Source organism: Macrobrachium rosenbergii, chromosome 54, assembly GCF_040412425.1.
Source record: "Macrobrachium rosenbergii isolate ZJJX-2024 chromosome 54, ASM4041242v1, whole genome shotgun sequence".
Taxonomy (NCBI): Eukaryota; Metazoa; Arthropoda; class Malacostraca; order Decapoda; family Palaemonidae; genus Macrobrachium; species Macrobrachium rosenbergii.
Window position 1 is genome coordinate 29,985,698 of NC_089794.1, and position 12,500 is coordinate 29,998,197.

Consider the following 12,500-nt stretch of genomic DNA (forward strand, 5'->3'; position numbering starts at 1 on the left):
TTCAGTGGCACTCAAAGTGTCTTTCTTGGCAAGAAAAATATTAGTGCTTGCCGAACAATATATAATTTTTAAATGAGCGTTACCTTATGGATATTTTTTTTTTTTACAAATATTCTTTTATGTTTATATTTTGTTATCAATAAAAACCAGAAAATTAACGTTATACAATAACGATACACAAAAATCTTTGGGTTAGTATGGATGAAAATTAAACAATTCTGTCACATTTTACTTAATTCAAATATATTGTTTAATCACTTTAAATATTTAGTAATGTTTGTATTTTATCAGTAAAAACAGGAAACTAACGATATTCAATACCAATATGCAATTATCTTTAGGTTAGCACGGAGGGAAATTGACACGATTCTGTGGCATTTGACGTAATTTTACTGTTTGATCGCTTGTGAATAAACAGGCTATAATGTCATTCCAACTTAGTATATATAGACTGCTTGGATAATCATGCAGAATTTGAAATCTGCAAGTAGCACCTTGCGTTCAGTATCTTACAAAAACAAAGCAATATGATGACATGTCAAAATAATGAGTTGAAGTTGACCGATAATTTTCAAAACTTATCCACGACAGGTATTCAACAAATAAATATATATATGTATGTATAGGCTATATATATATATATATATATATATATATATATATATATATATATATATATATATATATATATATATATATATATATATATATATATATATATATAAATTACTCACTTCAGGATCTAACCTGGGGCGCTACCAACTGACCCACAGGTCAGTTGGTATACAGGTTATATATGTGTGTGTGTATACATATATGTACACACACATGTACACACACACACACACAAATATATATATATATATATATATATATATATATATATATATATATATATATATATATATATATATATATATATATACATATGACTTTTATCACATCACCGTGATTCATATGCAGGCATTAAGCTACAAACATCCTTTAATATCAATTCGCTCTACCTCCGGAAATAATATATTTTCATATATGTTGCCGAAGGGGAATTTTTTAGTTGATAATAAGTTCGTCGTCCCGTGGGCTCGAATCAACGAAAGACAAGAACTCAGGACTAAAGTGACGCCTTTACCCACAAGGCCAACAAGTGAGGTATAAGTTGATATCGTGCTCCCATCTCGCACGCAGCCACTATTTTTATATTAGAGTCGATATCAACCTCACTTGCCATGCTGACCATGTAGTGCGTTTGTCGCACGCAGCCACTTCTTGTCTACGATATCAACCCATACCTCACTTGTTGGCAACTAAAAAAGGCGTCACTGTAGTCCTGAGTTCTTGTCTTTCGTTGGTTTCCGAGCCCACGGGACGACGAACTTATTATCAACTAAAAAATTCCCCTTAATGCTTAGATATATATGAAAATATATTATTTCCGAGGTATAGCGAATTATATATTATATATATTTATATATATATATATATTATATATATATATATATATATATATAATACTCTGCAGAACTACAATAAATTACCTACCAAATATTAATACTTTATTACCAATTATTCCGGCCATTGAAGTTGAGCACATGACCTGATTTTATCTAATTAATACCGTCAAGTAAAGTGCCATAATACTATGACAGAATTCATAACGGATCTGTTCTGCCCTCGAGAGCCCTCTCCCCCCCCCCCCCGCGCCCACTGGAGTCAATGGCATTTGAATAACATTAAAGGCTAATCGACGCCGTTAATCAATATTTCATAAGCCGTATGCAGCACCCAAAGAGCACTTAATGCATTGCAGATGACAAATTTGCATATTAACTTCGGCATCGCCTTGGAGTGTCAAGAGGCGTTATCATCATTGATCTCTGCTACCCGTGCTAGTTCATGAGTCCTGCTTCGCATTAACACGCCCACGAACACATTTTGGAACCCGCCCATGGCATCTGCTAACCCTCTCCAACCCCTCCCAATCCGTAGTGGGGTGGCGCCTTCAGGGAACCTCTCGCGATGCACTGTAAGCATTATTTATAAGGTGTTTAGGGTGTCCCTTCAGTCCTGCGCTGTATCCGCTACCTAGCCTTTTACTTTACCTTCATTCCCTACTTCCCATCTTCAGTTTTGCTGTCCAGCTTCTCATCTATTACTTCTTAGTGCAACAGTGGGGGTTTCTTCCAGTTTCGACAAGTCTATGGAGCGTCCCTTCGGCCCCTATCTGCAATCACTGACTAGCCTCTTCTCTTACTTTACCTCTAATACCGCTTCCTTTCTCCCATCTTGCTGTCCAACCTCTCTACCAATTGCTTCCTACAACAATCCCAGTTCCACCTTTAGATCCTTTTACTTCATCTCCTTTGTTTTGTGGATCTCATATCTTGCTGTCCAACCGCTCCAACTCTCTCTTTTCATTGTCTTAAACGCTGAATGCCTGAGAGTCCTCTAAGTGGTTGGCTAAACAGCCTTAATTTCACAGCATCAAGTCAAACCAACATATCTGCCGGATTATCGCGTCTTATTGTGGCCCACTGCGCTCACACCAAATTATCAACATTGATGAAATTCTCAATACTAAATGACGCTTTCATTTATCTGCATCAACTACAGCTGTTTCAAAATCTTTTTACACGCTACTTAGGGCTGATTCACATTATACCATCGCGTCACCGACACATCACGTCACGTCACCGTCCCATCAGCCGTGCCTTGTATTCACACTATCCATCAATATCCCGTTCAGTTCGTGCCCAACCTCAGTGACTCACAGATTTAGCGGTAAGAAACTTGCATATGCACCGTCACGTCACGTCAAAATATTCTTTCCAAGAAAACGTGACGTGACGTGACGGTGGATGCCGTGTGCTTGATGGTGACGTGATTACATGTTAGAAATTCTCACGTACTTTGACGTGACGTGATGTTATAATGTGAATCAACCTTTACTAGGCCTATAAGCTCCCGTCAACGCTAGATGATTTGGAAGACCTAGGCCTACTTGGACTAGAACTATTTAAAAGGGAGGAAGACAATGAGTGGAGATTCATGAAAGATAAAGAACAAAAAAGGCATGAGTAATGGAACTCCACAGAAACCCTTTGAGTCGAACGGCACTAGAGGCGACGATAATGATATGATAATGATAATGATGATGATGATGTCGATGGGTATTACGTCCATTTGCACATTAGACCCGCCAGCCCTCTTGGAATTCTAAATAGAATTAGCACTTTGTCGAGCGTCCCAAGATAACTAATTTACGAGAATTCCAAATGTCAGACAAATTACGAATTCAAGGAAAAGGATGATTATCAATTTGAGGAATCTAGAGCCGACTGAGGTAATAAAACCTTCTATGACGACAGATAAAATGGTCGAAATGTCTACCATACGAAGTCTTAGATTTTGAATTCCCCGTTTTATTATAGCATTATGCAGACTTCATCACATGCCCACTAGGGTCATCCAAAATGGCGATCCCGCGTAGAAACAGGACAATGATGGAAAGAAGAAGAAGAAGAAGAAGAAGAAGAAGAAGAAGAAGAAGAAGAAGAAGAAGAAGAAGAAGAAGAAGAAGGCGTGTGAGTGAACGCCTGTCATATCTTACCCTAAATAAACATTTTAATAGCAACTTGACAGAGAGAGAGAGAGAGAGAGAGAGAGAGAGAGAGAGAGAGAGAGAGAGAGAGAGAGAGAGAGAGAGAGAGAGGAAATAATAATAATAATAATAATAATAATAATAATAATAATAATAATAATAATAATAATAATAATAATAATAATAATAATAATATAATGAAGAAATTCTAAGGGCTGAATAACTGAAAACAATTGCTGTTTCAAGCCAAAGGACAAGAAAAGATTTTACTGATGTTGGCACGGGCTCTTGCTTCTTAAGCAGCCCGTGACTACAAGCGTCGCAGATTTCTCAAAATCCTTATCATATTAGGCGACAAGGCCTAAGGTTATAGCCCACCCCCCCCAAAAAAAAAATTATAAATTGGATACAAAATCCTTATTGTTTACTGCTAAAACGTTTAGATATTTTGGGAAAAACATCCATTCAGTTCTGATGAAAGCACTACAGCATTTTTTTTTTGCAAGCATTTTTAAATCTTACAGCAAACAATACACGAAAATAAACATTTTGAGTAAAATTCGTAAGAATTTAAGCCCGAGGCTTTACCGCAGCCCCCCCCCCCGGCCACCCCACAAAGCCTTAAAGTCTTATAGGCTATATTCAAAAGGTTTAGTACGTTCATTCACTAGAAGCCTTTTGGCTTTTTAATATTTCAGCACTACCAAAAACATCACTTAGCCTATTCCTAAAGTCTTACGAATTTTGGTCAATGCCTTCACAATTATTCTGGGTTAGATTTATGGTCATATATCAAAAAAGACTTTTATTGCTTTCCATTGAAAGGAGAGAGAGAGAGAGAGAGAGAGAGAGAGAGAGAGAGAGAGAGAGAGAGAGAGAGAGAGAGAGAGAGAGAGAGAGAGAGAGCGAGAGAGAGAGAGAGCGAGAGAGAGAGAGAGCGAGAGAGAGAGAGAGAGAGAGAGAGAGAGAGAGAGAGAGAATCTTGCTATCAAAAAGACTTTCATTGTTTTTCGCCAAAAAGCAATTTTCGCTTCCCCTCGACTGAACGGAGAGAGAGAGAGAGAGAGAGAGAGAGAGAGAGAGAGAGAGAGAGAGAGAGAGAGAGAGAGATCTTTTTTATTGCCTTTCACTGTTTCAAAAAGAGAGAGAGAGAGAGAGAGAGAGAGAGAGAGAGAGAGAGAGAGAGAGAGAGAGAGAGAGAGAGATCTGTCAAAAAAATTTTTATTGCCTTTCACCAAAAAGTAACTTTCTCTCTCCACCGACTGAGAGAGAGAGAGAGAGAGAGAGAGAGAGAGAGAGAGAGAGAGAGCATCTTGGCACGGGTCCCAGGCGTCCCTTGATGTGTGTTCTCAACGGAGACTACAATAAATGGCCCATCTTACTTCACAGTGCCCTTCGCGTCACTTCACGCATACTCCCAAGTTGCAGATTAAGGGCTTTGTCGAGATATTAGGAGGAGGAGGAGGCGGAGGAAGACGAAGGGAAAGAGGAGGAGGAGGAGAAGAGAAGAAAAGATGAGGAAGTGGGAGAAGAGGAGGAGGAGGAGGAGGAGGAGGAGGAGGAGGAGGAGGAGGAGGAGGAGGAGGAGGAAGAGGAGGAGGAGGAGGAAGAGGAGGAGGAGGAGGAGGAATGGAAAGAGGAGGAGGAGGAGGAGGAGGAGGAGAGAGAAAAAAAGGAGGAGGAGGAGGAGGAGGAGAGAGAAGAAAAGAGGAGGAGGAGGAGGAGGAGGAAGAAAAAGAAGAAGAAGAGGAAGAGGAAGAAGAGGAAGAGGAGGAGCAGGAGGAGGAGGAGGAGGAGGAGGAAAAGAAGAAAGAGGAAAAGAAGAGGAGGAGGAAGAGAAGAGGAAAAGAAGAGGAGAAGAGGAAAAGCAGGGGAGGAAGAAGAAGAACTGGAAGAAAAGGAGGGAGAGGAGGAGGAGGAGAAGGAGAAGGAGGAGGAGGAAGAACCGAGGAAAAGTGAGGAAAAAAGTAGACATTTTCTTCTATTGATGAGCGACACTTGTTGCTATCAGAGAGAGGGAGCCACCACCAGCCTAGCTCCATTAATATGGCGCAGGCTCTTGACGCCTCCTGACAAAAGGATCAAAATAATGGCATTGTAGGCTGACAGAGAGAGAAATTATCTCTCGACGGAGAATGTTATAAGAATCTCAAATATATGACCAGGAACGAGATTGAATTCGCGTATCGTACTACGTCTGAATATCTAAAGGATGTATTCATGTACACAATGATACAACGATCTCAAATATATGTATATTCATGTATAGAGAATGACACAAGGATGAGATCGAGTTCCTGTATCTTAACTAAGTCCCAATATTCAAAGCATGAATTTATGTATACAAATGTTTGAATATATAAAATCTTACTAATCACATGTATACATGGCTCATGTATATATACAAAGTCTGAATGTATAAAATCTTACTAATCACGTATAAAATCTTACTAATTACATGTATACATGGCTCAAGTACACACAAGTTTGGATGTATAAAATACTATTTATCACATGTATACATGGCTCAAGTATACACAAGTATGAATTTATACATGTATACATGGCTCAAGTATACACAAGTATGAATTTATACAATCTTAATAACCACATGTATACATGGCTCAAGTACACATAAGTTTGGATGTATAAAATACTACTTATCATATGTATACACGCCTCAAGCACACACAAGTCTGAATGTATAAAATCTTAATAACCACATGTATACATGGCTCAAGTACACACAAGTTTGGCTGTATAAAATACTACTTATCACATGTATACATGGCTAAAGTACACACAAGTCCGAATGCATTAAATCTTAATAATCATATGTATACATGATTCATGTATACGCGAGTTTGTATGTATAAAATCTTACTAATCCCAGCAAAGAAATAAATGAGAAAATTTTGTAGCCAGCTACGTACTCATCTTCATCCATATACACGACGAACATAATACATAAATATATTTGCATAAATATGAACACATTAAATCATAACTGGCAACTATAATTAAGAAATACTTATTAATCCCGAAAAGATGGTTATGTTTTTGGGGGCAGTCTGCATGTCTAGGCTATATGTGTTTGTTATTAGTTTTTTGTTTGTTTGTTTGTTTGTTAATAAGACTGCAAATAGTTATAGGTGTATTTTTATGAAGACTTTCCTCGCTTCCTGTCTAAAAAAGAATACAACGTGTGACCTTTCATACAGATCAAGGGTCTAACAGAAATTTAACCTTTGCTACGTCTTTTGAACTTTCCATATGGCAAGCATGCTCCACTAATAATGCCGATGGGCAAAGTGAGGTCACGGTCAAAGACAGGTTAAGAGGTCAAAGGTTAAATATAAATTTCCTCTCTGCCATAACTTTTGAACGATAACAGATCATGATTCAATCTGGCATGCACTAACGAGGACAGGGATTCATAAGTAGAGGTCAGAGGTCAAATGTGAATTTAACCTTACCAATATTTTAAATAACCATTCGAGATAAAAGTTTCATGTTAAGTAAGGTCAATATAAAGGTTATGGAAATGGGTCATGCTTAGAGGTCAGAGGTCAAATGTGAATTTACCCTTAGCTATAAATTAAATAACCATTCGAGATAAAAGTTTCATGTTAGGTAAGGTCATACTTAAAGGAAAAAGGTCATATATTAACTTGGGTTTAGATAAGACTTAAATACAAGGCAGATACTGATTTGCAGAGTTAGGTCAAGGGCAAAGTCAAGCTTGGAGGTCAAAGGTCAAACAAAAATTTAAAATTGGCCATAACTTATGAAATTATATGAGTTGCAGGTCATATATGATGTATATACTTTGCAAACCCCACTAATTAAGCTGATGTCTTGTGTGAGGTTATATCAAAGTGAAGTCACAATTAGAGGAAAGAGCACTGACCAATCTTAATGGAAACTGATTAGAGAATGGCACTGGTCACTAGCAGGAGGTGATTCGATCTTGGGGGAAAAGTGGGGAAGCTTGGGAGTGGAGTGAGTAGGGTCTGAAGTGAAGTGAGGAAAAGAAGAAATGTGGAGAGGATTGGGAGTGAAGTGAGTAGGGTCTGAAGTGAAATGAGGAAAAGAAGAAATGTGGAGAGGATTGGGAGTGAAGTGAATAGGGTCTGACGGGAAGTGAGGAAAAGAAGAAATGTGGAGAGGATTGGGAGTGAAGTGAATAGGGTCTAAAGGGAAGTGAGGAAAAGAAGAAATGTGGAGAGGATTGGGAGTGAAGTGAATAGGGTCTGAAGGGAAGTGAGGAAAAGAAGAAATGTGGAGAGGATTGGGAGTGAAGTGAATAGGGTCTGAAGGGAAGTGAGGAAAAGAAGAAATGTGGAGAGGATTGGGAGTGAAGTGAGTAGGGTCTGAAGTGAAGTGAGGAAAAGAAGAAATGTGGAGAGGACTGGGAGTGAAGTGAGTAGGGTCTGAAGTGAAGTGAGGAAAAGAAGAAATGTGGAGAGGATTGGGAGCGAAGTGAGTAAGGTCTGAAGTGAAGTGAGGAACTAAAGAAAAATGGAGAGGCTTGTGAGTGGAGTGAATACGGTTTGAAGTGAAGAGTAGATCAGAAGTTGGAAAGAGTGGGAGTGAAGTGAGTAGGGTCTGAAATGAAGTGAGGAAAGATAAAATGTGAAGAGGACTGGGAATGAACTGACAGGCCTGAAGTGAGTACACACTAGTAACAGCTATTATTAATTATGCCTGAGTTTGAACCAAATTCAAATACCGCCCTCAAGGGCATTCAGTGCAATTTCCGACTTGAAGAAGTGACATCTGTACAGAAAGGAATACTAAAGCGACCACTACTATCAATCCTACTGAACAGGAAACCAAATCACATCTTCAAGACCTCTGACTGATAAACAGCGATCATATTAACTATTTTCATTTGTAAATAAAGACCAAGTTGAAAGTACGTGGTCATACTCTGATGTCAAGATATCTTAGAGGAATATTATTACTCATAACGAACCATAATTGAAAACTATACATAGTTTGTCTTAAAAAAAGAAATGGCTATCTGAATCGAAATACAGCGAAGGATTTCGTAAACCACTTCTCTGCTACGGTGAAAAAATCCGAAAAAATACGAAATTTAAGATGAAAATCACCAGGTATTTATTTCACAACTGGTACGTGATAATCTTGTCGTTATATTCTTAAATTACGTTCGATGGATGGCAGATTGAGTTAAGAGCTAAGATATGTTATTACAAACACCCATACTAATATAATATATATATATATATATATATATATATATATATATATATATATATATATATATATATATATATATATATATATATATATATATATATATATATATATATATATATATATATATATATATATATATATATATATATATATATATATATATATATATATATATTTTATACGTAAATTTTGTCATATTTAAATACGATCTTTTTTTTTTTGTTGACTTGGTAAGAAAAGGTAACAAAAATAGTTAAATGAAACACTCATACATGCATCTACTAATACAAACATATATCTCTATAATATAAATAGGCTATACGTATATATATACGTAACATGTGGCCACATTTAAAAAAGGTCATTTTTTTAGCCGAGTTGGCCTAAAAAGAAACAACGGCAAGGGTAAGAAACAATAAAAAAAAAAGTACGTTATGGTAGGCCTAAGTAGTAGCTCCGCGGCGGCGATTTCCTTCTAACTTGCCTTTTTCTACAGTTTTTTGGTTGCTAATTATGGATTTACCTTCAATTTTTGTCGCACGAATGTAATTAACCCCTGAAGTCCATCCTACAAGGGGTTTCCGTACGCGATCTTCACGAGACAGAGCACGGCTACGTCTGTTTCGAACTGTTCATTTCCCGTCCGGCAAGTGCAATAACTTGTTAACGTATGGGTACCGCCGCCCCCGGGCCAGTACTAAACACGCCGAAGGGACATTCCATTTGGCCGACAACAAACAAATGCACCGCCAGTATCAGAAGCCCTAAAAGTGTAGAAAAAACCAGTTTCCAAGGTAAAAACAAGAGCGGAGCTGATAGTTATTTGTATCACTCACCCGTGCACCTGCTAATATAAATATAAGTAAACTGTGGCCACATTTAAATTCGATATTTTTTTTCTGTGGAGTTCGTCTAACAGAGAAACAATGGCAAGCGTAAGTAACAATAAAAAAGGTTATTTGTAACACCTCTGCATCTACTAACATATACATACATACATACATACACATATATATATATATATATATATATATATATATATATATATATATATATATATATATATATATATATGTATATATATATGTATGTATGTAATGTATACACGTAAATTGTGGCCCCATTTAGATACGATCATTTTTTCAGGTGAGTTGGTCTACCACAGAAACGATGGCAAGCGTAAAAAATAAAAAGTTAATATTGTAATACTCACCCATGCACCTAGTAATGCTTCATCCCTTCGTTTCAGCGTCACGTGAAGCCTATTGGGTTTCGAATTCGCCAAATTTCAGAGGGAGGGGAGGGGGGGCTCACAGCTGTCCCAGATCGAGTGTATGGCGGTTTGGAGTTTATAGTGTTGTCTCGTCCTCTTCCCCTTCAACAAGGCATGATCGCTGCACAAAGGTTTTCTACTGGGGACAAATCAGGGGAATTGCCTGGCCAAGACTTTATACAGTCAATCTGGCAACCGATTAGCCAATCATGACGTAATAATTAGAGTGGGGGATGTCCCCCGATTCCTCAAAACGAAGATTCTAAACCGTCGCCTAACAGCGTCAGGTAAAATCTCTGTTGACGTGCTCGTTCTTGGTAAGATTTGGAAAGAAACACTATAAATCCCCCACGCTACCATACCGAAAAACAACCCCACGCCATAACACTGGGAGAACTTGACCGTGCGTGCAATATGTGTAGGTCCCAGCTTATCACTATGAGGCACCCTCCACTCCATCTTTCCCCTCCTCACACCCGTGAAATGTAGCCTCCCATCCTTCTTCTGCTTTGGTGTGTCTGGATGGTATACTGTAGTACTGTACAAGTGGATACGTGGCCAAGCAGTTGAATATTACGTTTTTAACTTCCTTGCACTGGTCAAAACTGGTCGTCCATATGCCGTTTCCTGAGCATTGCAGCGAGAAGAAAGCCTACGGGGGCTCCATGACCAAGAGCAGGGTAGAGCTCCCAACCCCGGCTGGACGCCATGAACTCGGCAACAAGCCGTCTTAACAGTTCTCTCACCTATGCCACTTTGCTTCATAATTTCACTTGTTTTCAGCCTCACCTTATGACAATCAGTTACGCCGACTATATCATGGGTGGTACGCTTCTTACACATGTTACATATTCATGATACAAGCACAAACAAGTAGGAACGCACGAAACACTTGTGCAACACTTGACAGCCCGGAAGTTACTGAATACTGATTTACTTCCTAAACAGTGTTACCAACTCGATTTGACATTAAAGCGCTAAAAGTGGATCGCAAAGGCACGAAAAAGGCGGTAGACTTTCTAATTAATGCACTAAAACAGCGCCAAATAAAAAATAAACAGTAATTAATAAAGCTTATGCTGTACTTACGTGTACTGATCATCATTAAAGGTTATATACGTAGTTCTGCTAAATTTAGAAGTCTTCTAACATTCCAATAAAGTCCTCATCCGCATCTACATTTTCATAAGCTTCGAGACTTCCAATTTTCTTGACAACATCACTTGGAAGCTCACACTGATAGCAACATTGGCCGCGCCTCTTCAATCCATATTTAATGGCAAGAATACTATTTAATGTAGAAAACGTCTTTCCTTAAAAAGCGCTAAAAAAAAAAAAGCGCCAGCGTCAAACGAAAATTTTTGGGGGCCGAAATAATTGAAAGCGCGCCAAATCTAACGCGAAAAGCGCTAAATTGGCAACATTGTTCCTAAATTCCTAATCCTATCACTTGCGGGGATGGGAGGAGGAAGGGTTCGGGTAAGTTGACATTTAGTTATTTTTTACTCGTAGATTTTTTCTCGAGATAAAAACTGTATGGGAAATCATCAATCATCCTCAATAATTATAGTCGTTTTCATTTCATCTGTCCACTCACGGGTAAAGGTATGGTACATGGGTATGGGTAGCACGTGAGTGACTGACAATCAGCGTTTCCGAAATCGTTGGCTCATTGTGATAAATATTACTGTAAAACTATTTTTCCAAAAACGCATTTGAATGTTTATATAGACAAAGAACCCTCTCCCCTTTTGATAAATTCATAAACACACCGATCTTTATTCATAATATACCAACACAAGCACACGAAAGACTAGGTTGTATCCAACATTCTACTCAGATCAAACGCAAACGAACGATGAGCTTCCAGCCATTATGACTGATGTTATTAGTATAGCCCAGACCGCTCTTAGACCTATGCTCAAAGAGTATTCAAATCACATGTTCTTGTCATTCAAATTTTATTCTACTTGCAGTTTCATTGCATGTTTATGGAAATAACTTTATTATGATACCAAATATTGTTTACCTCTAAAACATCGGACTAATGAAGCTAGGCCTATGCTACTGGTTCGCCAGGTATTTTATTTTACCAACTTTCTTTTAAGCACGCATTCATTCCATTTCAGTCAGAAATTACTTTTTTATTGTAACCTTTATTTATTCATTCTATCTAATTATGTTCCAATGACCAACAATGGAAAAAAAATTGTATGCCTAGGCCAGCCATTTCTACCGGATGTTAACAACACAAGATGACGGGAATTGAATGGGATTTTAAACTTTTGCTAGCGCCCGAGCACTGAGTTAATACAATTATTTGTATGCCCCAGAAAAAAATTATATAAATACGCAGAGTATTCTGGAAAGATAAACCAAATACCACAGCCATCACGCATGTTA